Source organism: Euprymna scolopes, chromosome 18, assembly GCF_053919585.1.
Source record: "Euprymna scolopes isolate OS-2025 chromosome 18, ASM5391958v1, whole genome shotgun sequence".
Lineage (NCBI taxonomy): Eukaryota > Metazoa > Mollusca > Cephalopoda > Sepiida > Sepiolidae > Euprymna > Euprymna scolopes.
Window position 1 is genome coordinate 30,222,169 of NC_136499.1, and position 26,987 is coordinate 30,249,155.

At 32.7% G+C, this 26,987-nt stretch overlaps 1 long non-coding RNA gene across 2 annotated transcripts in view; it reads left to right on the forward strand.

Annotated features, from left to right (window-relative positions):
* LOC145297561 (uncharacterized) overlaps positions 1 to 26,987 on the forward strand; it is a 259,038-nt gene that overhangs the window by 152,688 nt on the left and 79,363 nt on the right. The window lies entirely within an intron of this gene.

The following is a 26,987-nucleotide window of genomic DNA, read 5'->3' on the forward strand; positions in this document are numbered from 1 at the left end:
TGCAACCTTGGCCGGTGTAACATAAAATATTCCCCTGTAAAAATTCTTCAGTTTTTATCTATAAGAGAAGAAAGACTGTTTTTAAGATCATTAAACCTAAATATCAGCGGATGTGATATTGTAAACAAACACAGACAGAATTTGATGAACGACATTATTATTATTATTATTATTTTTTGTATGAATTAGTCCACCGAGCAAATTATTCCTTGTAATCTATGATATAAATCTCACTTGTCTGTTTAAATGTATGTATGTTTGTATGTCTGACTAAAACTTTCAACAGAGGCGACGGATTTTAACAAGATCAGTATTATTTTGAAGCTCGACCCTTCGGACGACAAATATCGAAAAATTGGCTAAAAACATTAATTTATTCACCCTTAACTGGGAGGGGTTGCTTTTTTCGCTGTTTTCAAAAGTCATCCCCTCTTTTCGATTGACTAGCTTTAATTTAAACCTTTGTCACTTCCGGTTTGGCGATGGACGCACCGGCAAAGACGTCACTGATTTTTTTTACGTTCTTTTCTTCCTTCGTGGTATGGGTTTGAGCCTGCCTGCTTACTACCAGTTTTTTTTTTTTTTTTTTTTGTTCATCACATATTTCCAAATGGCTGGGCAACGCCAGGCATCAAGGCTAGTATATAATAATCAATAGAGGATTGATTCTATAATAATACATACACAATTTACATCAATTAAAATATCATGTTTTCTATAAACTTCAGTTTCTTTGGGGTATTTTAAAGGATTTTTATGCAATATATAATACAACCTCCCATTTGAAAATTTCAATATTTCAGATTTATATTGAATTTGATCCATAGTTATTAGACAACAATTTAACAATGTTTCATGAATTTCAATTTATTCTTAAATTTTAGACAATTTTCTAGAATCAAACTTGTATAATGAATTTTGATGAAAATTAGAATGAAGATTCTAGACAAAAAGTTAAGTATCATTATATTTGATCTTGATCTTCTTAAAATGGCATCAGGTGGTACAAACTATTAGGTTCATGGAATTTGTTTTAACCATCTGTGGGACGAGTATTCTTCTAGAACTTTATAAATGTAAACAACTAATATGTGAAACTTTATAATTGTGAAAACTAATATGTGAAACTTTATAAATGTGAAAACTAATATACTTATATTCATTCAAAGAGATGAATTTTGGAATAGAAAAACTTTGAAAATGAAAAAAAATTCTTTTTTTGTGTGTCAATTCAGTCCAAACAAGGCACTGAGCCGCTTAGCCATGAGAGGCTACTATTTAAGGCCAGATTTGCAGGGATACTATTTAGGGAGTTGGGCAGCGAGATGTCTGTTTACATTACACTTGAACTTCTGCATATCAGTACAATTAGGGAAGCAAGGGTCCTGGAAGGAATTCCAAAGTGCAGCAGTGCGAGGGAAAAGGCTATTTGAGTAGACGCTTTATGGCATCTAGGGATTTCTACAGTGTAAGGGTGGGATTTTGCTGCTTGTTGGGTTTGTCGAGGGTATTGTCTTCGATGGGGTATTAGTGCTTTGAGTTCGTCAGAGCACTTGCTTAAAGCCACGTTTTGGCGATGGAACAGAGGTTGGAGTTTAGTTAGTAGTTCAGGACCTATTAGGTTGGTAACTCTTTTTGAACCTTGTCAAGGAGCGATAGACTAGTGGCAGATACACCAGCCCAGATGTTGCAGCAATACTCCATGCATGAGAAAACCGTGGCCTTGTAGAGATACAGGATACTCTCAGATATGAGTAGCATTTTAGCAAGATAGAGAGGACCTACCTTCCTCATAGCAGCCATGGCAATTACTTCAACATATTTATTCCAATTCATGTTGTCTGTGAATGCTAATCCTAGGAGCTTGAGAAAAGTATTTTCAGTTAGTGTGTAATTAGCCATGGCAATTACTGGTTGAGAAGATTTCTTGTAATTATTAAAGGAATGAATTATAAATGATCGTTAGGACACTTAATAATGCTACCGTCGGGCAACGCCCGTTAACGGGTCCTGCTAGTAATAAAATATTTTGAAAGAGTGTATTGATCCAAAGTGGTGAGTTAAAAAATACAGAGCAATTAATGGTGAGGCTGAGAAGCATGTATGGAAGTTTATTAAAAATGTTTGATTTTCAGAGTTTTTTTTTTAAGGACATTAAGTCAAGTACATTTGAACGTACATGGAATAATATTCTGATCTGTATATGTTTTGAAAGATAAATAAATGAAAATATGTATTTTTAGCAGACGATCTTTTTGTTTAATACTTGTGAGTTTTCACACACAAAAAGTATTTTTATTTATTTATCTTTTAACACATTTTATCCTTAACTATGGATCACTATGTATTTATTTATTTTTTCTTGGAAAGTTCGCCACTTATCAAGGCCCGGGCGCCACTTTACGAGGTGTTAAGTTTAAGGTAGATGGTGAAACGGTGAAACAAGATCAGTCACGTTAGAACTTGGGTAAATCTGGATTATCTAAGAGGATGGCTCAGTAGGAATTTGTTCTCATTAGACTTGAAGATGAACCTTTTATAGTCAACCGGGAAGCAGACAAATATGTGGTAAAACAAAACAATCAAACCATTTGTTCTTTTACCTACTCCAGCAGAAAATAACTTCTGTTCAGACATAGAGAATTACAAAATAACAGCAAAAATTATTTAATTAAAAAGCGAACTTAAATGTTGTAATTGGTGGCAGTCAAGTTATATTATGAACTAGCTGTACCCGGCCACGTGTTGCTGTGGCTCAGTCTGGTTAACGCAACTTTCAAATTGATTTGTATCGCTCACACATGCACATTTGGTAATAGTCAGAAATTGACAGTTTAAATGCTTCAAAATCACACTTAAGGAGATTTGGAAATATTTAAACTGTAAATTTCTGGTTATGAGTAAAGGTTAGAGTCAAACATTATAGTTCATTTTGAAATGTTTCAGTAATTTCTTAGAAGCTGCTATAGTATTCGTGCAATCGTTTTCCTTTTTCATATAACATTCTTTCATTGTTCCATTGTATTAATATTAGTTATTTAATTAACTTGTTTCGCTAACTTGTATCCTTTGCGTAAATTGCTTAGGCAATTTCTGGGACTAGGCTATAATATCCGTATAACCATTTTTTCCATTACAAAAGTAGCATGGTAACCTAAGAACAAAAAGATATATTTATCGTATAAAAAAGAATTTTAGTCAATCGTGCTGTAATGCGCGCGCACACACACACACACACACACACACACACACACACACACACACACACACATACACACACACACACACACACACACACACACACACACACACACACACACACATGAAAACAAAAACACGACTGTAAGAACGTGTAAGTACGATGCTTAATAACAACGCGGTAACATAAGTGCATAAGAACAATTAACATCTACGATGTATTTAATGTTAAAAAGAAAGAATTTTTAGCTTATAAATATCTACGATTTATTTTCACAAAAAAGTTTTATTTAAAGTAAAAAAAAGAAGTTTAGTCAATCGTGCGCACACACACAAATGTAAACAAAAACACAACTTAAAGAACGTGTAAAAATCATGCTAAAAACAACACGCTAACATACGTATATAAGAACAATTAACATCTTGCGAAGAGGATTGAAACCCTAGAGAGACTTATTGCTACCCAAATTCCAGTGATGACCAATGGTCATTGCCAACAAAATGTCAATGGCAAGCGGCTATTGCGATGATGTAAATTTATTTGCAAAGATTATCGAAAGCGGTGGAGAGTACTGGAAATCTAAGATTTATTGTCACTCAAACTCCAAGGGACACCAGCGGTTGTTGTCAGTGAGAAATCTCTGATGATGACCTGTGTGAAAACCCCTAGTGAGTAACAATAATAATGATGCTGGAAGTCGCTCTGGACAAGGTGTGAATCCATTTGATGAAAGGAGCTAATTCTAATAATAAAATGAAAAAAGAAGGCAAGACAAACCAAGCCTAAAAAAAAAAAAAGACAAAAGAAAAACACTACAAGCGTTGAATTTCCCTAGATTTTAAACACGGTAGTCCAAAGGTATCCCACCCTCTCCACAGAACTTAAAGAAGGAAGAGGTTATAAGGCTGACTGACAAAACAGTCTACCCTTAAAAATAGTCAACTTAAATCATCAATACTAAGGCATCACCACCGATGATAACAACTGTTCGAAACTAGTTACAGAGACATTGATTCGGGTGTAGTACCTCTATTCTGCTTCATGTATTATTTCTTTTTTAGAGACCGATTTGTTCTGTAATAGAAATATTCTATTCACTTTTTAATGAATATCAATTTGAAATTCACATTATTAGTATTTTATCGACAAATATGTTAAAGTCTTAATTTTTTATTCATTAAATCTTGCTTTTTATAAATAAAAAATGGAAAATTTAATATTTTCTTAGATATTAAAAATGCAAAAATAATTCGGTTAGTGGGGAATGCATAATATCTTCTTATATATATATATATATATATATATATATATATATATATATATATATATATATATATATATATATATATATATATATATATATTGGTCATTACTGGAATTTGGGTGGCAATAAGTCTCTCTAGGGTTTCAATCCTCTTCGCACTCATCGAGTAGAGGTCTGGTTAGTGCTTTCTCTCCTTTCTTGACTATTTGGTGTGGCGTCAGTTGACGCTGACACTACACTATTTATTTGAGGGAGAGGGGCTTAACTTACTATTATACAGTTTCAGTTTTCTTGTTTCCATGTGGTGTCCCTCTATCTTTTTCTTTTTTTACTTCTATTGCAGTTTCTATATGGTCGGTTGTCATTTGTAGCTCATGTGTATTAGTATCTGCATTCAAGGTTTCCTTAATATTTCAGCCGTTTTCATTATTGTTATCTGTTGTATCTTCTCAGCCATCCTCCTGATTCCAATTTCCCCATTTTTTTTTCTTTTCTAAGTTTTTCTGAATTATTCCTAGTGCTCCTAGGGTTATTGGTGTTATCTTGATTTTCTTCCTCTTTTACTTGAACTCTCTGGCCAGTTCCAGGCATTTGTATTACTGCTCTGTCTCCTTGGTAATCACTCTTTGGTCTGCTGGAATGACAAATTCTATGATTTGGCAGAACTTTTCCTTCTTGGTAACTATAATGACATCAAGTCTCCTTCCTGGGATAGGTTTTATCTGTTAGTACATACATGGTTTTATTTCACATACTGCTGCCTATTTGTGCTTATACCATTTGTCTGAGTGTTCAAGATGCAGTTGTTTGCATAGTTCTCGGTGTACTACATTTCTCCACTTGATTGTGTCTATTTTTATATTCTTTTGGGGCTAGGTTACTGCATTCACATTATGTGGTTTATTGTTTCATCCCTGTATCCACAGAGTCTGTATTTGCTGTTTTCTTGTGTCTTGTTGATCTTTTCTTTGATGTAATTGGTTCTAATCCCGTTATCTTTTTGGGGGAGGGGGCTGTTATTAGATTAAATTTCTCTGCTTATGTGTCCTTTTCATAGGCATTTCCAAGTATTTTTTCTGAGCATTTTTCTTTTCTCATCTTATCCCTTTCCTCTCTGTTCACTGTCTTGTTCATTTTTCTAATGTCTCTTACTGCAGTGATTAGATTTTTTATGTTTTGTGTTATGTATTTTTCTAATTCTATTTTTATGTCATTCACACAGTCTTCTATACTAATCAATCATCTTCCTCTGTCTTTCATTTTCATGTAAAGTCGGTCATCATTATCTTTTGGATGTAATGCATTGTGCGTGGTTTCTTGCTCTTTTTGTTGAGATGCCTTAGTTTTTCTTTAGCCCAGCCTCTGAACGGTCAAGAGTATCTTATGAGTGATACTGCCTATGTGTTTATATATTTGATTAGGTTTCTGTTGCATAATTTAGTTTTTATGAGTATTATTTTTCTTCTTAGGTATTCTTTCCCAATTTTCGTTTTCGTTTCTGTTGATTTTATTGTGTCTGCTTCCGGAACTCCCTTGTAGCTTTTATGTTCGCCCAATGTCTTTATCTACTTTTGGATAGATAGTTTCATGCCCTCCTCTGCCTCCACTTTTCCTTTCTTAACACGAGTATTGCACAGTTTTCCATTCTGAATTCCATTCATATATCCTGGCTGAAGATTCTGATTGTGCTTATTAATTGTACTAATTCATTTTTGTTTCTTGCAAAAAATTTTATTATTATTTACTCACTAAGAGTTTACGCACACCATCATCAAAGAATTCTCTTTGAGAATAACCTGGAGTCTGAGTGACAAGTCTCCCCAAATTTACAGTACTCTCCATCTTTTTCGATAACATTTATAAATTAATTTGCATTATTGCAACAGCCTTTTACCATTGATTTCACGTTGGTAGCGATCATTGGTCTTCACTGGAATTTGTGTGGCAATAAGCCTCTCCAAGGTCTCAGTCCTCTTCGCACTCATCCAGTGAAGGTCTGGTTAGTGCTTTCTCTCCTCGATATTTCCATACTCCTTAACCCTCTTTGATTAGTTGGTGTGGTATAAGCTAATGCCGTCACTTGGAGGGGAGAGGCTTACTATTATTCTGTTTCAGTTTTTTTTGATTCCATGCAGCGCTTATTATGTGGTTTATCATTTTGTCTCTTTGTTCACAGAGTCTGCATTTGTTGTTTTCTTGTGTTTTGTCGATCTTTGCTTTGATGTGGTTGGTTCTTATCGCGTTATCTTGTGCGGCTGTTATTAGGAATTTAGTTTTTCTTTTTAGATTTCCTTTTTGTAGCCATGTCCAAGTGTTTTTGTTAGTTTCATTTTTTCTCATCCTTATGTAGCTGTTTCTCTTCCCATTTTTCTTTGCTCATCTTACTGTTTATCTCTCCGTCTTCTTTAATTTTTTCAGTGTCTCTTGCTGCAGTATTTATCCTTTCAGTGTTCTACATTATATATTTTTCTAATTCTTTTTTCATGTTGTTCACACAGTCTTCTATACAAACCAGTCCTCTTCCTTTATCTTTCCTTTTCATGTAAAGTCGATCGGCATCATCTTTTGAGTGCAGGGCATTATACATGCTCATAAGTTTCTGGTCTTCTAGTTGAGATGCCTTAGTTTTTTGGCCCAGTCTATAAATGGTCCAGAGTATCTTACTGCTGATACTTCCCATGTATTTATACCTTTTATTAGGTTTCTGTTATATAGTTTAGTTTCCAATGTTCTCATTCATTCCTGTTACTTTGAAGGTGTCTACTTCCAGAACTCCCAAATATTTGTAGCTGTCATGTTCACATAATTACGTTAATTTTTAGAATATGACATCTTCGTTCTGTAGCAGACATCTGATTCTGTCTCATTTTTAAAACAGTTTTGTCCAAAATGCTTGGCCAGTTTTGTAATATGCATAGTTCTGTTGGCTTTTATTTCATGGTGTTCGTTCACCACATTTTTATCTCATCTTTATTCTGGTATGCTTTATCAAGTGTGACTTCTGTGTAAAAGATGTTCTGCATATTTCACAAGAATATGGTTTCTCCCCAGTGTGTGTTCTTATTGAATAAATCATGTTAATAGATAACAGTAAACTTACCATGAAGGAAAAGAAGAAAAGAGGATTGATAAGTTCGGGTAGCACTGACACCAAAGATAACCACGGACGCTTATATCATATGACTAAAACAATAATGTAATTAGTTCTTATAAATAAATAAATAAATAAATAAATAAATGAATGTTACTATTGTTAGATACAATATTTATAACAAATCATTCATTTAAAAGTTCTTTTAAGTGTAATTGTTTATATGAAAGGTGATACCTTAATAAATAAATACACAAGATTTTTTTTCTTCTCCATTTATCCAAAGTATATTTACGTCAAAACACATAAGACTTTGATAATTGGGTTGTTTAATTCTTTCCCACTGCAAGAATTTAGACACCAGGGGCGGAAAATGGGATCAAGAAGTCAGCACCCTCGAGGAGGGACACTCTGACCTGCAAAAAGTGCCTGGGCAGCCCCGTCAGCATTCTCTAGTTAGCGAGTGAGGGCGCCTCAAGCGATTAGTAATAAACTAGCCCTATTTCAAAGAGAGAAGGTAAAGCCTGGGAGGGTGGACCTCCTAGAACTGCACAGGACTAGGTAAATTAACAGAATATTTCCAGATCGTACATTATGTATACTGATTGGAAATTTTCGAAAGCACAGTTATTCTTATACTTAATTTTAACAGCATCTGATGTATTAATTTTCTGTATTATAAATTGATTCTATTATTTTCTTTTATATATATATATATATATATATATATATATATATATATATATATATATATATATATATATATATATATGCAATAGTTTTCTTGATATTAATATTACTGTTATCAATAGTAATATTAATTAAAGCGATTTAATGATGTAGCATAGCCGTTACACTTCACCTTTAGTAATTCATAAAAATAAAACTGGAAATAAATAAATTAAAATCTGGGTCAGCATTTTTTCTTTTTTAACAAAAGTATTTATTGCCGATACTCTCTCGTCTCGCCACTAATTAAAAGTCTCTCGCCATTGTCCATCTCACCCGGGGTACACTTTTCTTCTCTGACATCATGCTGGCCGTAGCCAGCCATTTCTCACCTTCAACTTTACACGCCCATTGTCTTTGACACGCACTTTGCTTCCTCTGACCACGTGGTGCATTTTTTCTCCTTTTTCCCCTTTTCTTGTACATACTTCCTAATTTGCATTTGTGTGTTTTTCGGCTACTGCTGCTGCTAATCTTTCCGCAAGCCAGCCATCCTTCGCTGCTGCTGATATTTTCCCACGTGCTCATGTGCACTGTGTTACAATGAAAAAAAGTATAACATTCCAGGTAATAACTTCTGGTTAGGTTATTTTTTAATTCAAATGAGAACTTCCGGTTAAGTTTACGCATAAGTACATTTTCACACACCAAACACGAAGATTAATTTGGAATAATTTATTTTTACAAAAATAAACGCTGCATTGAACACAAGGACATAAAAAAAATTTATTTTAATAATTACATTTGATGATGATGATGATGATGATGATGATGATGATGATGATAACCATTACATTTGTCATGTAAAAAAGCCCTATAATTTTTTTTTTTTATATATATATATATTGTAGACAATACCTGTCTTGCAAATGATTAGTGAAAATGGCTCCAATTTAATCATCTCCCTATCCGGTATAATTATTTTTTGAAGGAAACTGAATAGAAATGTATTTTTAGTGTAAAGAACACGATGGAATGAAAAAATAAGCGGATAAACAGTTTAATTATCGATTTGTCGGATTCAAGGCTATTGATGTCAAAAATCTCAAATCCGTTAGCCTTTACATTATATATTAAATGTACATTCAGAGAACGCATCTTGGTTGATAAAATAATAATAATGTGAATAAATTTTCATTTATAAATTAAAAAAAAAATGATTGGTTTACATTAAACAGCAATCCTTGAGGATTAAAAACTCATAAAACACAGTAGCTACTTGGAATTTCTTTATATTTATATGCATCTATTTATAATGATTTGCTTACGATTTTAACAAACACAGTAGCCTTGTCGCCCCTCGCCACCCACCCACCCACTCAAAGATACACTTTCATAAAGTTTCCCACCGACAGATTCGAAATTTAAAACAGTTATAATAAGAGTACACGTAACCTTTCTTTCCTTTCTTTTCCGTTTATATTTTTCTTTAATTCTTTTTGTCACCATTTTCTTTTCTTTTTATTTTTCCTTCTTTCTCATCCTCTATTTTCTTTCACTTTTTCCTTACCTTTTCTCTATTTTCTTTCTTTTACTTTCTTTCACTTTTTGCTTTCCTTTTTTCTCTCTCTTTTTACTTTCTCTTTTTCTCTCTTTTTTTTTTACACGGTGGTCACCATTTATCAAGGCCCGGAAGCCACTCAGGGATAAGGGTTATTGCATTGTATTTCTTTCTCTTCGTCTTCTTTCTCTTTTCTCTTTCTTTTTTATTTTTCTCTTTATTTTCTTTCTCTTTCTTTTCTCATTTCTCTTTTTCTTCTCTTATTGTTTCTCTTTCTATCTATTTTTCTTTTTTGTTTTTCCTTTTTTGTTTTCTTTCTTGTTTATCGTTTTTTCCCCCCTATTTTCCTCCTTTTTTTCTTTATTCCGTCAATTATATTACCTTAATAATTTATAATGCTATTTCCGACGTGAAAACATTTTTCCTGTTGGCTTTTATATATTTGAAGGTCATACGAAGAAAATAAAGCCTTTTCCACATAAAAAATGTTCTTGCCATTTTTATATCATATATCTATCAATAATGAACAATAATAATGAACAAAAAAAATGCACTTAGTTTTAACACTTTACTTCAGATTTCACAAGTTTTCATCAGAAGTATTTTATTTGGCATTAAACAAGATGAGACAATACGATGAGTTATCTACCCTTATTTATAATTTTTTCTTACTTTATAATTTTTTTTTTATCTTAAGTCTTTTAATTATTCTATTATTAATTAATTACTTTTTATTCTACAATTTTTATTCATGTATTTATGTTTTGTATCTTTTAATTTTTAATTATTTATCCGCTGACGGACGATTGATCTCGTGTTGGTTTTAATATAAAACAAACAGCAAGCATTTATGAAACAACACTGGATCATTTTTTATGAGGGAACAGATAAAAACATTGCATTGTCAAACACAACTCTAACGGGTGTACCATTTTTAACCCAATTTCGAAATTTTTGATATTCAGTGAAACTAAGGAATCTTTTTGGAATTACTAGCCAGATTTTCTTCTAAATCTAATATGACCAGATTGATCAGATCATTGTATGCTTGATAGACGTTGTAATGTATAGTATTTAAGTAAAAGAATCTTTTTTAGCTCGTGTAAAATCAGCAATATATATATATATATATATATATATATATATATATATATATATATATATATATATATATTGGAAACAAGAATTACGTATATAAATGAATACGTTTGGAAAGCTAAAAACAATGTATTTTTTATATAAACAAATTTATCTATTTGAATCAGATATATTTCGATACTATACATACTTGTCAATGAAGAGTCTGTTCTCCGCCCTTTTCCTGGTTCGCACGGTGTAATTCTGCGAGCGACAGTGTTGGTCCGTGAGTCTTGATAACGGTTTGATTTAAAAAAAAAAAAAAAAAAAGGGAAAATAGTCATCAGCAGGGTATCGCGTTAGCCGCGCTAATTGAATTAATAAACATTGTAACCTGCATTTGGGCTCAAATCAAGTTATTAATTTAGATCCATGCCCAAGGAATCTATATCTAAAATTTCAAGTGTTTAGACCCAAAATTGTTGGAGGAGTTTGATAGAGTTCTTAAAGGTCAAATCGTTGAACTTTGACCCCTTAATCGCCAAATTTCTGGCCGAAAATCGATCACATCGATTTTCCCAAATCTCAGTACCCTGTATATCAAATTTCGAGTCTGTAAACTTAAAATTAACAGAGTTATTGCGTAGGGAAGGGACACACACAGACACACAGACAGATACACCGATACACAGACAGACAGATACACCTATAGATACACAGACAGATACACAGACACGTTCACTTTTTATATTTATATAAATCTCATATATATATATATATATATATATATGATATTTATATAAATTTCATATATATATATATATATATATATATATATATATATATATATATATATATATATTAGTAATGGGGCGATTCAAATATTTTCCTGATTTCTATATAATTACAGATTTTGTACTGAATTTCTGATTCCAATACAATTATCAATTCCGATTATTTTAGATTTCTAATAATATAGAGTTGTTTTTGTGTACTTAGTGTCAGATTACCTGAAAAACCCATGTAATATGTGCATACATTTTCGCAAATGTAAAATTACACTTATGGGTGTGACCTATATATTTCAGTTGTACTGATCATTTAAATCAATAAATATTTATCATTTCATCATTAATATGAGCCATGGAAAGATAAGTTTCAAACAAAAAACAAAGAAATAAAAACAATTAAAAAGAATCGTTTTTGGCATTAAAAAATAGGCACAAATTTTTTAAATTTCAATATCGATTTCAATACTCCAAAAAGTTCCCATTTTTTCGATTTTGGTTAATCGTTCCAACACTAATATATATATATATATATATATATATATATATATATATATATATATATATATATATATATGAAGTGCCTTAAATAAGTTTCCAAACGTTTTCGTATTGGCACTTTTCTTGATAGTATACGCATGAAACTCTAGTCCCCTTTGAAGTAATACCATTCCAACAACTTCTGGAAGTCCCCATCAAAGTTCTTTTGTGTGAGCATGTCAATGACCCTTGTCACAGCCTCTTTCATCTTTTTAATTGTTTCACAATGGCAGCCACCAAGGTTTTCCTTGAGCTTAGGGAATAAGCAATGTCTAGATTATAGGAAGGTTGAGGAACTATCTTGATTCCCATCTTGATCAAATAGTCTGTGACAAGGATGGGGTTGCGGACTGGTGCATTGTCTTGGTGGAAATGCCATTGACCCAATTTGAAGAGTGCTGGCCTCTTCTAACGGAATCTCTACCTGAATTTCCTTCCTGGCCGTCTTAGGTGTGGGAGAGCCTGTATGCTTCCACTAAGAACTCTGTCTCTTGGTTTCTAGATCATAGTAATAGATCCAGCTTTCATCACAGGTCACCAGAGCATCAAGAATTGTGGGATCCGAATTTATCAGCTCAACCATCTACCTGCTGTCTTTCTTTCTAATCTTCTCTGAGCTCCCTTGGAAAAACTTCATGCAAATCTTCTGCATTTTCAGTTCCTCGCAAATAATTGTGTGTACAGTTCCCAACTGTTCAAACTGCATTTATTGTCTCTATAAACATGCGATGGTCCTTATCCATGAAATTCTTTATTTGGCCAATCAACTTTAGTGTTCTGACTTCCTTCCTCCTCCCACACATCTCATCATTACTCACAGACTCCCTGCCTTCCTTGAATCTCTAATGCCACTTAAAACTGATGCTTGATTCATGTAAGATGGTCCAAAAGCAGTCTTGAAGCATTCTATACGTTTCTGTGGCATTTTTTCCAAGTTTAAAACAGAATTTTATTGCATATTATATGTGCATATTATAAGTGTCTTCACGTCCAAATTGCATTATTTGAAATTAATCAGCTATGATAATCAGGCTTTGGTAGGGTGTATTCCACTTCCTGCTGTAGCTTTTCTTTTGAAACTGAAATCGTAAAAATTGGTCAGTCATCTCATAATATATATATAGCAATAACATACTGAATTTTCAAGTGTCTATGACAATTTTAAATGCCTGTATAAAAAGAAGTCTGGAAACTTATTGAAGACACCTCGTATATATATATATATATATATATATATATATATATATATATATATATATATATATATGTGTGTGTGTGTATATATATATGTATATATATATGTATATATATATATATATATATACATATATATATATATATATATATATATATAATAAAAGTTACAATAAGTTTACTAAGGTAATCAAAATGGTAAACTTAAAATATATTATAAATATTAAAGGGTTAATATTTACAAGTAAAATAAACTCAGCCAGATATAAAAAGCTCAATAAAACCGAAAAGGAAATAGAGCTTATAATATGAACAAATGATTAATAAAATATGTTAAAAGACATCTTGAAAAAGAGTTAAAAACATATTTAATTTTAAAAAAGGAAGCACAAGATAAGTGGATAGTCCTTAATCCACGGAGTTTCGAAGAAATACTCTCCTTCTCATCAGAGGGCAGGAATTAGCAAAATGCAGGATCGGATTTTGCATATAAAAGTATTTAATGAAACTACAAGTAAGTCAAAGATCTTACTTGGTTAAAAAAAGGGTGAGATAAGGGGAACAGGAGGCAAAAGAAAAATAATAAAAAGATTTCACATGAATGGATAGTCCGGTGAAGGGTAAAAATCCAAAAATGGTAAAATCCAAAACGTTCGAATTTAAAATTTCAATCCACTGGGTAAATTCCAAATGGTCCAAAATCATCCAAAAGGCAGAGTTCCTTGGAAAAAAGTGCAAATGGAATGAATTCCAAATCATTAAAAGAAAAGTACTAGAGATAATATTTGAAACACGTCTGTCAAGGCTGGATGAATCAAAAAAATTAAGGCTTAAAAAAACCCCGAAAAAACGGTGACAATTTAAATTTGAAAAGCAAGGTCAAACTGACCCAGACAAAAAGCGCGAAAGTTAGCGTTAATAATTAGGTCAGCTTAGATATGCACATGAAAGTCTCAGAAATAAATTAAGAAAACTGATCAGAAGAACAAATGAATGGCCAAGTTCAAGAAATGGGGCGTCTGTTATAAATATACATACATATATACATATATATATATACATATATACATACACAAACACATACATACATATATATATAAAAAATAATAAATAAATAAAAAAGATAAAATAAACAAATAAAAATATAAAATAAAAAATAAAAATAAATAAATAAATAAATAAATAGAAAATTATATATATACAGTCGCATACATACATACACATATACATACATACCTACATACATACAGACACACAAATGCACACATGCATGTATATACATACAAACACGCATATAAATATATATACACATATGAATACATATACAATAACACACACACATATATATATACATATATATACAAACACACACGCATGCATAAACATATACACATATCCAAAAACATATACAAGTTAAACAAAAAACATACATACTTACATACAAAATAAGAGGAGAGGCCGGTATCTGCAAACTCCGGAATAAGGCAAATAAACGTGTATGTAAATGCATATAGTTAAATATAAGTAAACAAATACATAGAATAAAAATGAGTAGGTTGATGTATATATTTAATTAATCGGTATACTTATACCATAAAACGGAGACAGCAGATGGAAAACCGGCCAAAGAAATAAAGAAAAAACAAAAAATATATATTAAAAAAAAATATATATGTATATAAAAAAGTAAAAATATAAAATGCTTAGAAGGTAAGATTATAAAAAAAAAATTATGGGAAAAGATTTATATTTGAAGGGTTAAATTAATAGCTACGTGATTTCAAATTTACCATATTTAAACTTGGATATATGTTTGCAATAAGAGATCAGTTCGTTTTTAGAGTTTATTATATTACTACTTTGAGGGGAGGTTATAATAGTTATAGCTTCAGATGTACACAGGTGACAAGACTTAGATCCTGGAGTATAAGACTTAACTTTTTTTAGGATGGTCCATTTAATTGAAAAGTGGGTATTGGTAGAGTTAAGCTTTTTAACCAGTGTAGTTAGAGAAGTTCCCTGGTTATTATTTGAATTTTGGTTATTGAAAGAAGAAGTGTGGTTTGAAATTCTTTTCTTTATTAAAGTTGAAGTAGCACCTATATATGTATATGTATATGTTTTATTAATAGTTCGGGGTCGAGAATTAATATTAATTTGTTGATTTATACTGGGAAGAGAATTTAAATTTTGTTCATTTTGATGAACAGAGGGTAGGACAGTAATTGTATCAGGATTGGTTTGGAGGGGATAATCAGTGTTATCAGTGTTAGGATGGCTGCTATGAAAAATATTATTATTATTATTATTATTATTATAGCTGGTTGTATGATTGAAAATAGAGGGGCTGGTTGAATCGTTTGTTGGATTAATAATTATATCAGAGGGAGGGTCAGAGGAAGGATAATTTGGTGGCAAAATGTTATTGTCTATTATGGGACAATTGCGTGGGAGCTCTGTAATTGTGCATGAATATATTACATCTTTATGGATGCAATCATTATTGAGTGGGCAAAGATGTTTGTTAATACAGTTGCAGTTTCTTTTTGGTTGGATTGGGAAAGGGATTTTTTGGGCTGATTTATTTTTTTTGTTATTAGATGCTAAGATTCTTTGTGCTAAATTAGGCATAGTAGAATAAGAAATTCTTATTGAGTTTTTATTAAAAATTGAACTATATCTGTGTGGGTATTTGAAAGAGTTTTCTACAATATTGAAGAATTCTTTAGGTATATTAGTTTTAACATTTATGCTAAATGGAGGATTAAACCAAATATTTTTCTTTCTCCTAGTGCGACAGAGTGGGTTAGAAGTATTACGATTAGCATGTTGGTTCGGATTATATTTGTGGAGTGGACCATTGCTATTGATAGCAGCAGATCTTGTTATTTGAACTGGTTTCTTGCGAGTCATATTGTGTGTGATTACAGATTTAAGACGGCATACAGATGGAGTATAATGGTTATATTGAATCTTTTCATTGTATCCTGAATTTCCTAAGGCATTATTGAAGAAAGTAGCATTTTGATTAAAGTTTTTTTATCGGCTGAGAGCGTAGAAATTCTTCTAGAGACGGATGGTACTATAGATTTTATAATTGAATTGGGGTGGTTAGAAGATTTATGGACGTATAAAAGCGTAAGGTTTGGTTTATGATAGGGGCTGTAAGTTTCAGCATTAAGATTAAGTGTAATGTCTAGAAAATCTGAAGTTTTTTTATTTGGTTCAATAATTATAGAAAGGCCAAAATTATTAACAAAGTTATGTAATTTTTTAATTGTATTATTATACTCTCTTGGCCTGGCTGTTGTTGTAAATAGAGCATCGTCTCTATAAAGGCACCCTTGGATATGTTTAAAATGGTATTTCAATTCTTTCAGTAAGAAGAGTCCCACTAAATCTGTAACTTCGGCAGAGTCGGAAGCACCCATTAGGATGTCAAAATTATTAGGGGTATCTTTTCTAGTCCAAAACTTATTGTTAAATTGTATAAGGGATTTTCTGGCTAGGAGAATTAATTTAATTTCCAAATGAGTTAAGTCAGAATTTCTTTTAGCAAAGATTAGGGCCTTATTTAACAGGATCGGTGAAATTGATTGATAATAATTGTTGATGTCAAAGGTTATGAAGTTAAGGAGGTGTTTATTTTTAAGGGAAACAAACCAATTAATTACAGAATTCGAATTTTGCCAAAGGGGGAAGCTAACTTTTTCTTTAATAGAGGGGATAATTCTATCTAAGATATTTTTGCTCACCGCACCCAAGTCAGAGCTAGATGGGCAGATCAATCTGATGGAGGGGTTATCATAAAAATTAGGTTTATGGTCTTTGAGGGTGAATCTAGGGGTACCCGGAGAAAGTATTTCAGTGGAGTTATGAATGTTCATAGAAGTCAGTAAAGATTTAGCTTCAGAATTGATAGAATCCAAAAGGTTGCAGGGGACTATTTTATAAGATTTATTAAGCTCTTTATATATAAGTCTTTTATATGTAGGATAGTCAAGTTTATAGTAATTTTTAGTCTTGTCTGCAGGGACAAATATATGATTATTCTTTTTGACTTTCTTGGCAAAATTATTTATTTTTCGGGTAACTGGGTTGTAGCAGTGTTTTTGTTTCTTAAATTTAATTTTTTTGACTAAGTTTAACATGGAATTTTCGAACTCCTCAAGGTAAGGATTATATTTAGGGTGGGCAATGGTTTTTAGTCCGTAAAATTTGGTAGCCAATCTTTCAATTTTCTTTTGTTCTCTTTGAGAGTTTATAGGGAGTCCATTTGTTAAAGTTTCTGGGTGAAGAATGTCTTTAGACGAAAAAGGCGTTTTAAGCTTATTATTAATGTTTAAGTCATGGTGGTAAGCTTTCCACCTTATATTTTTTAGGAAAGTGTTCAAAGCTAGAACAAATTTGTGGATATATTCTTGTTGAGTAGGGATCGGGATATTTTTGGCAGACAGGGGAATGTGTTCCTTTTCAAACATATCTGGAGAGAATAAAAAGCTCAACCAGATGGGAGCTTATAAAAATAAAAGTTACAATAAGTTTACTAAGGTAATCAAAATGGTAAACTTAAAATATACTATAAATATTAAAGAGTTAATATTTACAAGTAAAATAAACTCAGCCAGATATAAAAAGCTCAATAAAACCGAAAAGGAAATAGAGCTTATAATATGAACAAATGATTAATAAAATATGTTAAAAGACATCTTGAAAAAGAGTTAAAAACATATTTAATTTAAAAATGTATATGTGTATGTATATATGTATATATGTATATATATGTATATGTATATATGTATATATATATATGTATATATGTATGTATATTTATAACAGACGCCCCATTTCTTGAACTTGGCCATTTATTTGTTCTTCTGATCAGTTTTCTTAATTTATTTCTGAGACTTTCACGTGCATATCTAAGCTGACCTAATTATTAACGCTAACTTTCGCGCTTTTTGTCTGGGTCAGTTTGACCTTGTTTTTCAAATCTAAATCGTCACCGTTTTTTCGGGGTTTTGTTAAGCCTTAATTTTTTTGATTCATCCAGCCTTGACAGACGTGTTTCAAATATTATCTCTAGTACTTTTCTTTTAATGATTTGGAATTCATTCCATTTGCACTTTTTTCCAAGGAACTCTGCCTTTTGGATGATTTTGGACCATTTGGAATTTACCCAGTGGATTGAAATTTTAAATTCGACCGTTTTGGATTTTACCATTTTTGGATTTTTAACTTTCACCGGACTATCCATTCATGTGAAATCTTTTTATTATTTTTCTTTTGCCTCCTGTTCCCCTTACCTCACTCTTTTTTTAACCAAGTAAGATCTTTTACTTACTTGTAGTTTCATTAAATACTTTTATATGCAAAATCCGATCCTGCATTTTGCTAATTCCTGCCCTCTGATGAGAAGGAGAGTATTTCTTCGAAACTCCGCGGATTAAGGACTATCCACTTATCTTGTGCTTCCTTTTTTAAAATTAAATATGTTTTTAACTCTTTTTCAAGATGTCTTTTAACATATTTTATTAATCATTTGTTCATATATATATATATATATATAAGAATTATTACTTAGTGTTTTCGATGTGGGGAGTTGTTTTTCTTTTCAATGATTCAAATCTTATTTAAAGTTGGTCAAGTTCCGTTTTTCTATTGTGGATTTTTCTGTGGTTTTCATTACACGGAATTTCACTTTGATGATGTACGGTTTTAATCTAACAGTAATGCTCTGACGAGAGTTTTATTTTTGTTTTTACAATTTTGAATTTGTTTCAATTGTTTTTTATGATTCATGTGTAAACTTTTCTTTGCTTCCTATGACATTACTTTGATATGTTAAAATATATATATATATATATATATATATATATATATATATACATATATATACATCATTCATCTTTTAATCGTTTTCTTCTTTTGCTGTATAAAAGTCCGTTATTCTCTTTAAGTTAGACCTAAATAGTATTGCATCTAACAAATTGATATTTGATTTTCAATAGCCAATCCTTTGCAACGTTTTTCATCTATTCTTCAAAAGAAAGATTTTTTTAAATTTCTTTACATACTAACAAAAGTATCTTTTATTAATAGACCTTACACGTTACTCACTAGTTATTTTCATCGATTAATCTCCTATCTATGACCTTATTATATCACGGTATTTGTTGCACAAATTTTAATAGCGCCCACCTTTCATTTTATTTTCCTTGTTAATCCATTTTACGGTGATTTCGTTTATTAATTTGTGTCTATCATTAACGTTATCGAATTTTGAAGTACTAGAAAAGGCTAAAACGCCGAGTGCTGAAGAAATAATGGTAACAAACCAACTGAGATGGACAGGACATGTCACGCGCATGTCAGACAACAGACTACCAAAAGCAGTTTTCTTTGGTGAGCTCAAATAAGGTACACGACCCCTAGGCGCATCGAAACTGCGCTATAAAGACGTGTTCAAGACACATTTGAAAAACTCAAACCAACTCAACGACTGGAGAAGAAAAGCTGAAGATCGGATAGTTTGGAGAAGTGTTGTATCAGGCGCAGCCGATGCCATTAGAGATCAAAGCATTGCTGCTTGGGAAGCAAAAAGAGCGTGACTATGGGCGCTACTACCCGGATTTCCTGCCATCAGGTGTCATATCTCTGACCGGGGTTTCAGAGCTACGATTGGACTCACATCACACCTTCGACACGGACACTAACCGACCTCCGACAGACTGCCAGAGAGAGAGAGAGAGAGAGAGAGAGAGAGAGAGAGAATTAATGTTACACAGTTATTCTAAGATCACTGAACTATTTAATAATTTTTATTTCATTTATATTTTGGTCTTCGTTCACAACCCTATATTGGTAACCTGACATCGTTATTTTCATGTCTGAACAACATTCAGTGATCCTCCCGCTTCTTCCGTCAAAAAGCACTTGTTGAATTGCAACCACTGCCAGCAATATTCCCTATTTTCTATCAGTACCTAAATCTAAACGCAAATTCGATGAACAAAGCTTCTTTCCTAGAATTGCCCACCTGTGGAACTCTGTTTCACTGGCGTAACTAAAGAAAAAAAAATTGCAACTTCTCTTCCGATTTTCTGATTTTGTAATCATGCCCATATTCCTTTATTTTCATTTAAAGTTGATGAGGGCAGAATAAATTTAAAAAATTGACATAATTACATAAATGATTATGCGCTACGGAAAAGGTGCTGTCAAGAATTGAACATTTTAACATGCTTAAAAAAATAAACGGTAAGATGGACAACATCTTAAAATTTGGAATATAGACTTTTGTCATTTATTTGTATATGCTCTGTAGTTACATCGAGCTTCATAAATTAAAGGACTGGTATAAATAAAGGGTAAAATACAGTTGAATAAGCATATTTTCTCATAAACATATATAAAAGGAATTGTCCGTGTGTTCGTTCTCTATGGATTCGAAAATGACTGGGTCGATTTGAAATTTCACAACAAAGTACTTTATGTGCCTGGCAGTGTTCTTAGATAGGTTTTATATCAGAATGTCTTCGATAAGTATCTATTGATAATAAAAATAATCCAACAAAAGAAGGAACAGGCGATTTTGACCTAAGTTAACACCTTACACAACCTAACATCACAAGTGCATTTGAGAAGTTTTATTGTCACACAAGCAGAAAGGCTCAACATATAAAATCAACAGTAAGTTCTTTGATATAAAAGGGTCGCATTCAAAATGAATGTTTCTGTTTAAAGCATAATTTCACAATGATACTTGACGTTTTATTTTAAACTTAAATTCAAGCCATTATCACCGCACAACCAGTAATGCCAAGCATATAAAATCAGTAGTAGGTTCTCTGATATGACAAGGGCGCGTTTGAAATGAATGTTTCTGTTTAGAGCACAATTGAAGCGTGATACTTGACTTTTGCATTTTAAACTTTAATGCAAGCCATTATATATAAAACTAATTTTATAAAATCAACAGTAGGTGCTCTATAGTGCAAATATTGATTACAATATATTGTGAACATAGTCACTGCGGGGGCATGTGAAACTTTCTCCAGGTGCATCGTGATGGGTCCCCAATTAAAGCAGGCAATCAATCGATTTGATTGAAAAATGGGCTATTTCATCGATTTCGCTGACAATAAAAATATGGGAGTGTTAAACACTGATTGAGCATCATTCAATCCCGGGCAACGTCAGATCACCCTGCTAGTATATATAATTTAATTTAAAAAATGATATATATGTAACACTATCATTGGCCAAGAAGTGTACCTTTACGTGTTTGTGGCATAGAAACATCTCTGAAAGAACTTTTATCCTAGCACAAACTATCAACTCTTGAGGTGGGGATACAACCGTTTAATTACCCGTTCTGGACAACGGCAATTCCATTGCTCCTAACGCTTAAGACTACACTGTTTATTCATTTTTTTTATAATTAATATTTAAAAAAAATTTATTTTTTAGCCATTGTTGAACTTCTGGTGATCTAATTCACATTGTGGTCTAATTTTCAAATCTAAAAGTGGCCTGACACGACATTCGAAGATTCACAACATTATCATGCGATCACCTTTACAAGAAGGAAATTTATGATGTCACATATGTGTACTTTCATGTAGGACTAAAGCTGGACTAAAAAGTCACCCACGTACACACAGATGCACAACGCTTAACTGAAGAGATGGCAAACTCCTGTCAAGAAGTAGCAATCATCATCATATATTATTTTACTGTACTTGATAATAGATATTTCTTCACTGAAAGTTAAAGAGAAATGGTACCATACAAGGGTCATTCCAAAAATAAGGCTTCCTAATTTTTAACTAAAAAAACAAAAACGGTGAAGAGCTTTGAAGACGGGAGTGGTGCCATTGAAACGAGCTACAACTTTGTGCTCCGGAATTTATTTTTCTCATAGTCACCACCATTCTCAATGTACTTTATCCAGCTTCTTTTGATACCTCGGTTGTGAAAGTCTACGGTGCACTTTGTCTCTCACGTCTCTGTCACCACTCTGAAATTAACAAACTCATCTTCTAACTGTGTTGACATCAACTTTAAAAAGTTCAACAGGTGCTAGTGAATGTTGATCGGTTCAATTTTTTCTGCATGGAGGAATTCCATGACGCATCTCTGCTTCTGACACACTTCTATGAAAAGGATTGATTTCTTAGTCTTACACCGTCAATATCTGCAACAGAGAGAGATGACACTTTCAGGTTATGAATGTATGAGTTCAGTCATCATAACAGTACAATTTTCGGACGGAATAAAAAAAAATAGGAGGTATTACTTTTGAAACGTCCCTCATAATTAGTTCATCTTCACATAATTACTAAATTCGTGACAAATTGCATTGTCTTATGTTTGGATCGATGCTTATCACCTAAAAAATGGAAAACCACGGATTATGAAATTTTTTATCCTTCTTATTTTCGATTTGGCTTTGCTGACAGTCATTTCCAATAATGGTCATCTGCTTTCCAATTTATGTCTGGTATGGGACCAGGCTAAAATGTATTCCTTTTTAATGATTTCTTAACGGTGTTTCTTTAAGATGCTCGGTTGAGCTCCAATCTATGGTTTCTTTTGTAAGGCATTCAAAGCAAGAACTTAACTTTTTACGACCATTAAAAAAAATCCTTTTCTTCATCAGGTGAAATTTCTTTCGAAAGAAAGAAATTTCACCTGATGAAGTGTGCAACACAATTTAATTGTTCAAATCCAGTATAAACAAACTGCTGCCACATCTGGGCTGGAGTTGCTCAAAACAGCCTATCCTGCCTTGACAGAGTACAAAATAGAATTCGTGGCTTAGTGGGGGGTGCCCTTTTCTCTTCTCTGCAACCTTTCTCCCAAAGAAGAGACGTTGCAAGCCTGTCTTTGTTTTATCGTTATTTCCATGGCAAGTGCTCGTCCGAGCTCTAATCTCTGGTCCCCCTTGCCAATCTTTCACAAAAAACACCCGTCTAGCTGAAACCACTGTCAGTAATTTTCCCCACTCTTTATCTGTGCCTAAATCAAAACGTAGATTCCATGAACAAAGCTTCTTTCTTAGAAATGCACGCCTGTGGAACTCTCTTCCATTTGTCTTCTTTCCACCTGACTACAACTTGGATGTCTTCAAGTCTAATCCTGATGAATCGCTTCCTTAAGTAATACACTTTATCAAATCCCCAATAATAACGATTACTACGATACTATCCCATTGATTACTGTACACGCAATAACCCTTATCCCCGAGTGGCTTCTGGGCCTTGATAAGTGGTAACCTCCATGTAAAAAAAAAAAAAAAAAATACTTGTCATAAATTTCTCTATAAGTAATCAAACCTTGTTCATGCCATTAATTATTTCCAATCAATCTTCTCGTAGTATTCTCCATCATACAGCAGACAGTCTGTCCATCTCATTAACCCTCATCTTCGAGTGGCTTTTAGTCTTGATAAGTGGTGCAGCTGATGTGACATTGAACGGCATGTGTATACGCTTTCTGCCTTTGTTAGATTTTTCTAAGAGAAATTATTCATAAATTGGTTTTTATTTTTTTCCAAATCTTCCATGAAAATGTGTTGATGTTTTTTTTTGTTTTGTTTTGTTTTGTTTTTTGTTTTTTTGCAAAACAAAATAAAACAAAGACAAAACATTTTTATTTATTTATTTACTTTTTTTTTGCTACTAAGAGACATTAAATTTTCTCTTGAAACTTAATTCCAACCTCTTGTTGTTTTTTTTAAATTTTTTTTTTTTGTTTTTTTTTCTTAATCGTCTTGTATTGAATGACCATATAAGGAAATCCGGTCAATCAGATGTCCACAATAAAGATATGTTATAAATCACAGCTTCAGAGATTTGGCTTTAATTTTTTAGGGTTTTTTGGAGTTCTCGAGTTTTAATTGTGCATATGTTGTAACACGATCGGTGCGTGTGTTAGATTGTGAGGTCCCAATAAAGAGGTTTATGGCTTACTGTGGAAGAAAATGTTATGACTAGTTTTGATGATAGATTCCATGCGTCAAAGACTGCAGGTAAATCTTGAAACTCATCAAGATTGCAATTGTGTAATGTTAGACCAAGTAATCAGAAATTATGGTAATAAACAACGCATCCAGCTGCCAGCGGGAAAATTTGCCACAAAAGCGTTTCGTATTGATGAAAGCAGTGTTGATAGTTCTTTAATAGGTGGACTAGATTATTTTATGACCAGCCAACTCGTTACATTTTATTGTTACTCACTAGGAGTTCTCACACAGGTCATCATCTGAAATTACTCACTGACAATAACCAGGTGTGTTCCCTGGAGTCTGGGTGACAATAAGTTTCCCCCAGATTTCCAGTACTCTCCACCTGTTTTGATAATCTTTGCAAATGACTTTGCATTATCGCAACGGCCGTTAACCATCGATTTCTTGCTGGCAACGACCATTGCTCTTCACTGGAATTTGAGTGGCAGTAAACCTCTCCAAGGTCCCAACACTCTTTACACTCATCAAATGGATGTCTGGACAGTGTTTTTCTTCCCAGGTCCTTCTAGTTTCCTTAATCCTTCACAACTATTTTGCATGGTACCAGCCAGGGATAATGCTTGGGGTGGGGTGAGGGTGGGGAGACACAGATTAGAAGATTTCTTGCAGTTTTTTTCGCGGCCACTTGAAGATAAGGGTTAATGAGTGTACACTATCAAAATCATAGTAGTGGAAATTCGGTAAATTTGTTAAGTGGAACGGCTCATCAAGAACTTGTTTGCATTAGACTTGAAGACGGCCATATTGTAATCAGCTGGAAAGCTGGCAAACGTGCTGAAGATCAGAGGAGAGAGAATCAGAGAGAACTTAGTCGTTTATGGTCTTTGATGTGCTACCATAGATGGTAGTGTCGTCAGCAAAAATGTCTACGAATGATGTTCTTTGGGTTCATATTATGTGCTTCTATGTTTTTGTTTTACTCCTGTTGCAGTTACCATATGGTCGGTTAAACTACAAATTATTATTATTATTATAATAGTAGTAAGTTTCCACACAGGTCGACATCAGAGATTACTCGTAGATAACAACCAGTGGTGTTCCCCTGTAGTCTGGATGGCAATAAGTTTTCCCAGATTTCCAGTACTCTCCATTTCTTGTGATAATCTTTGCAAATGAATTTGCACTATCGCAGAATCCATGGAATATAGTGTATACACCAAGTTATCTGATGTGATTGGATCATTTCTTTTCCTTTTTGTTGGTTAGCTAAACTAATTGATGCTCTTTTCTACTCTTCTACTCCTCTTCCTCTTTTCTCAGTCCCCTTTCCAACTCTTTTTCATTCTTTTCCTGCTCTCACTTCACTTTCCTTTTACCCCTACTTTTTTTACACATTCTTTTGTTTCACTCAATTCTTGCTTCTTCTTCTTCTTCTTCTTCTTCTTCTTCTTCTTCTTCTTCTTCTTCTTCTTCTTCTTCTTCTTCTTCTTCTTCTTCTGTTTCTGTTTCTTCACGACGTAGGTTTGTTTGTTATAAGCAAAGTAAAAAAAGAAAACAACGTTAACACTAAGCGGGAAAAAAAAAACACAAAAAAAACTAACGTAAGGCAAACGAACAATGAAAACAGAAAACGAACACGTGAAAAATGGCTTAAATAAGCCTGTTTCGATATTAAAATTTAAAAAATCAAAAAAAAACAAAAACATCTCACACCACGATTTGAACCCAAAACATTTAGATAATAAAACAAGGCCTTAACCAACTGAGCTAAGGCGACGTTCACAAAATCGTTTCGGTTTTTCAACTATTTAAAGTAAATAAGGTCACAACGTCATCTGACGCATGCGTAGAATCGGTCATTGTCACAAGAGGACCGTTTTTGTTGACCCCCCCCCCACTGTCGAAAATTGTCGATTTCGGGGTGAAAAAGTTAACGTTTTTGGCCAATTTTTGGATATTTTTGGAGCAAAGGATGGAGCTTCGATGTGATACCGAGTTTGTGAATTTTCGTCGCGTCTGTCGAAAGTTTTTAGCAGACATTCAAACATACACACAAACATACATACATACATTTTCGCTTTTATATATATAGATTAACAATAGCCTTTTTTCTAACATTCCATTTAAGTTTGCCTACAGGGTTCGATTCTCAGCTTATCCTAATCTCATTTTCACTTATTTAATATTCTTCTTATTTACATGGAAAGGGGACAGCCTTTCCCTGTAACATCGACCGAAATGTTGTGAAAATGACACTCAAGCTGAGAACAATAATCGGAAAAATCAAAGTAATACAAATAACCAATCCTCATCTCAAAAATTCAGAAACTCCTCTTACTACTTTTTTTTACTCTCCTCTTGCTGCTCTCTATTTACTCTCGTTTTTCTATTATGTATTCACTCACCTCCTTCCCCTTCTATTAATTTCACTTTTCCTTCTACTTTTTCCATCCGTTCCACTTTTCACTCTCTCTCTCCTACTATTGTTAACTCTCCCTTACACTCTTTTTAGATCTCTCTTCCTCTAGTTTTTCATGCTTTCTGTCCATTCTTCTCATTTTTACTATCGCCCTGATCCATCCTGTACTCTTTTTTTTTTTTCACTCTTCTCCTGCCTTTTCTACTTTGTTTT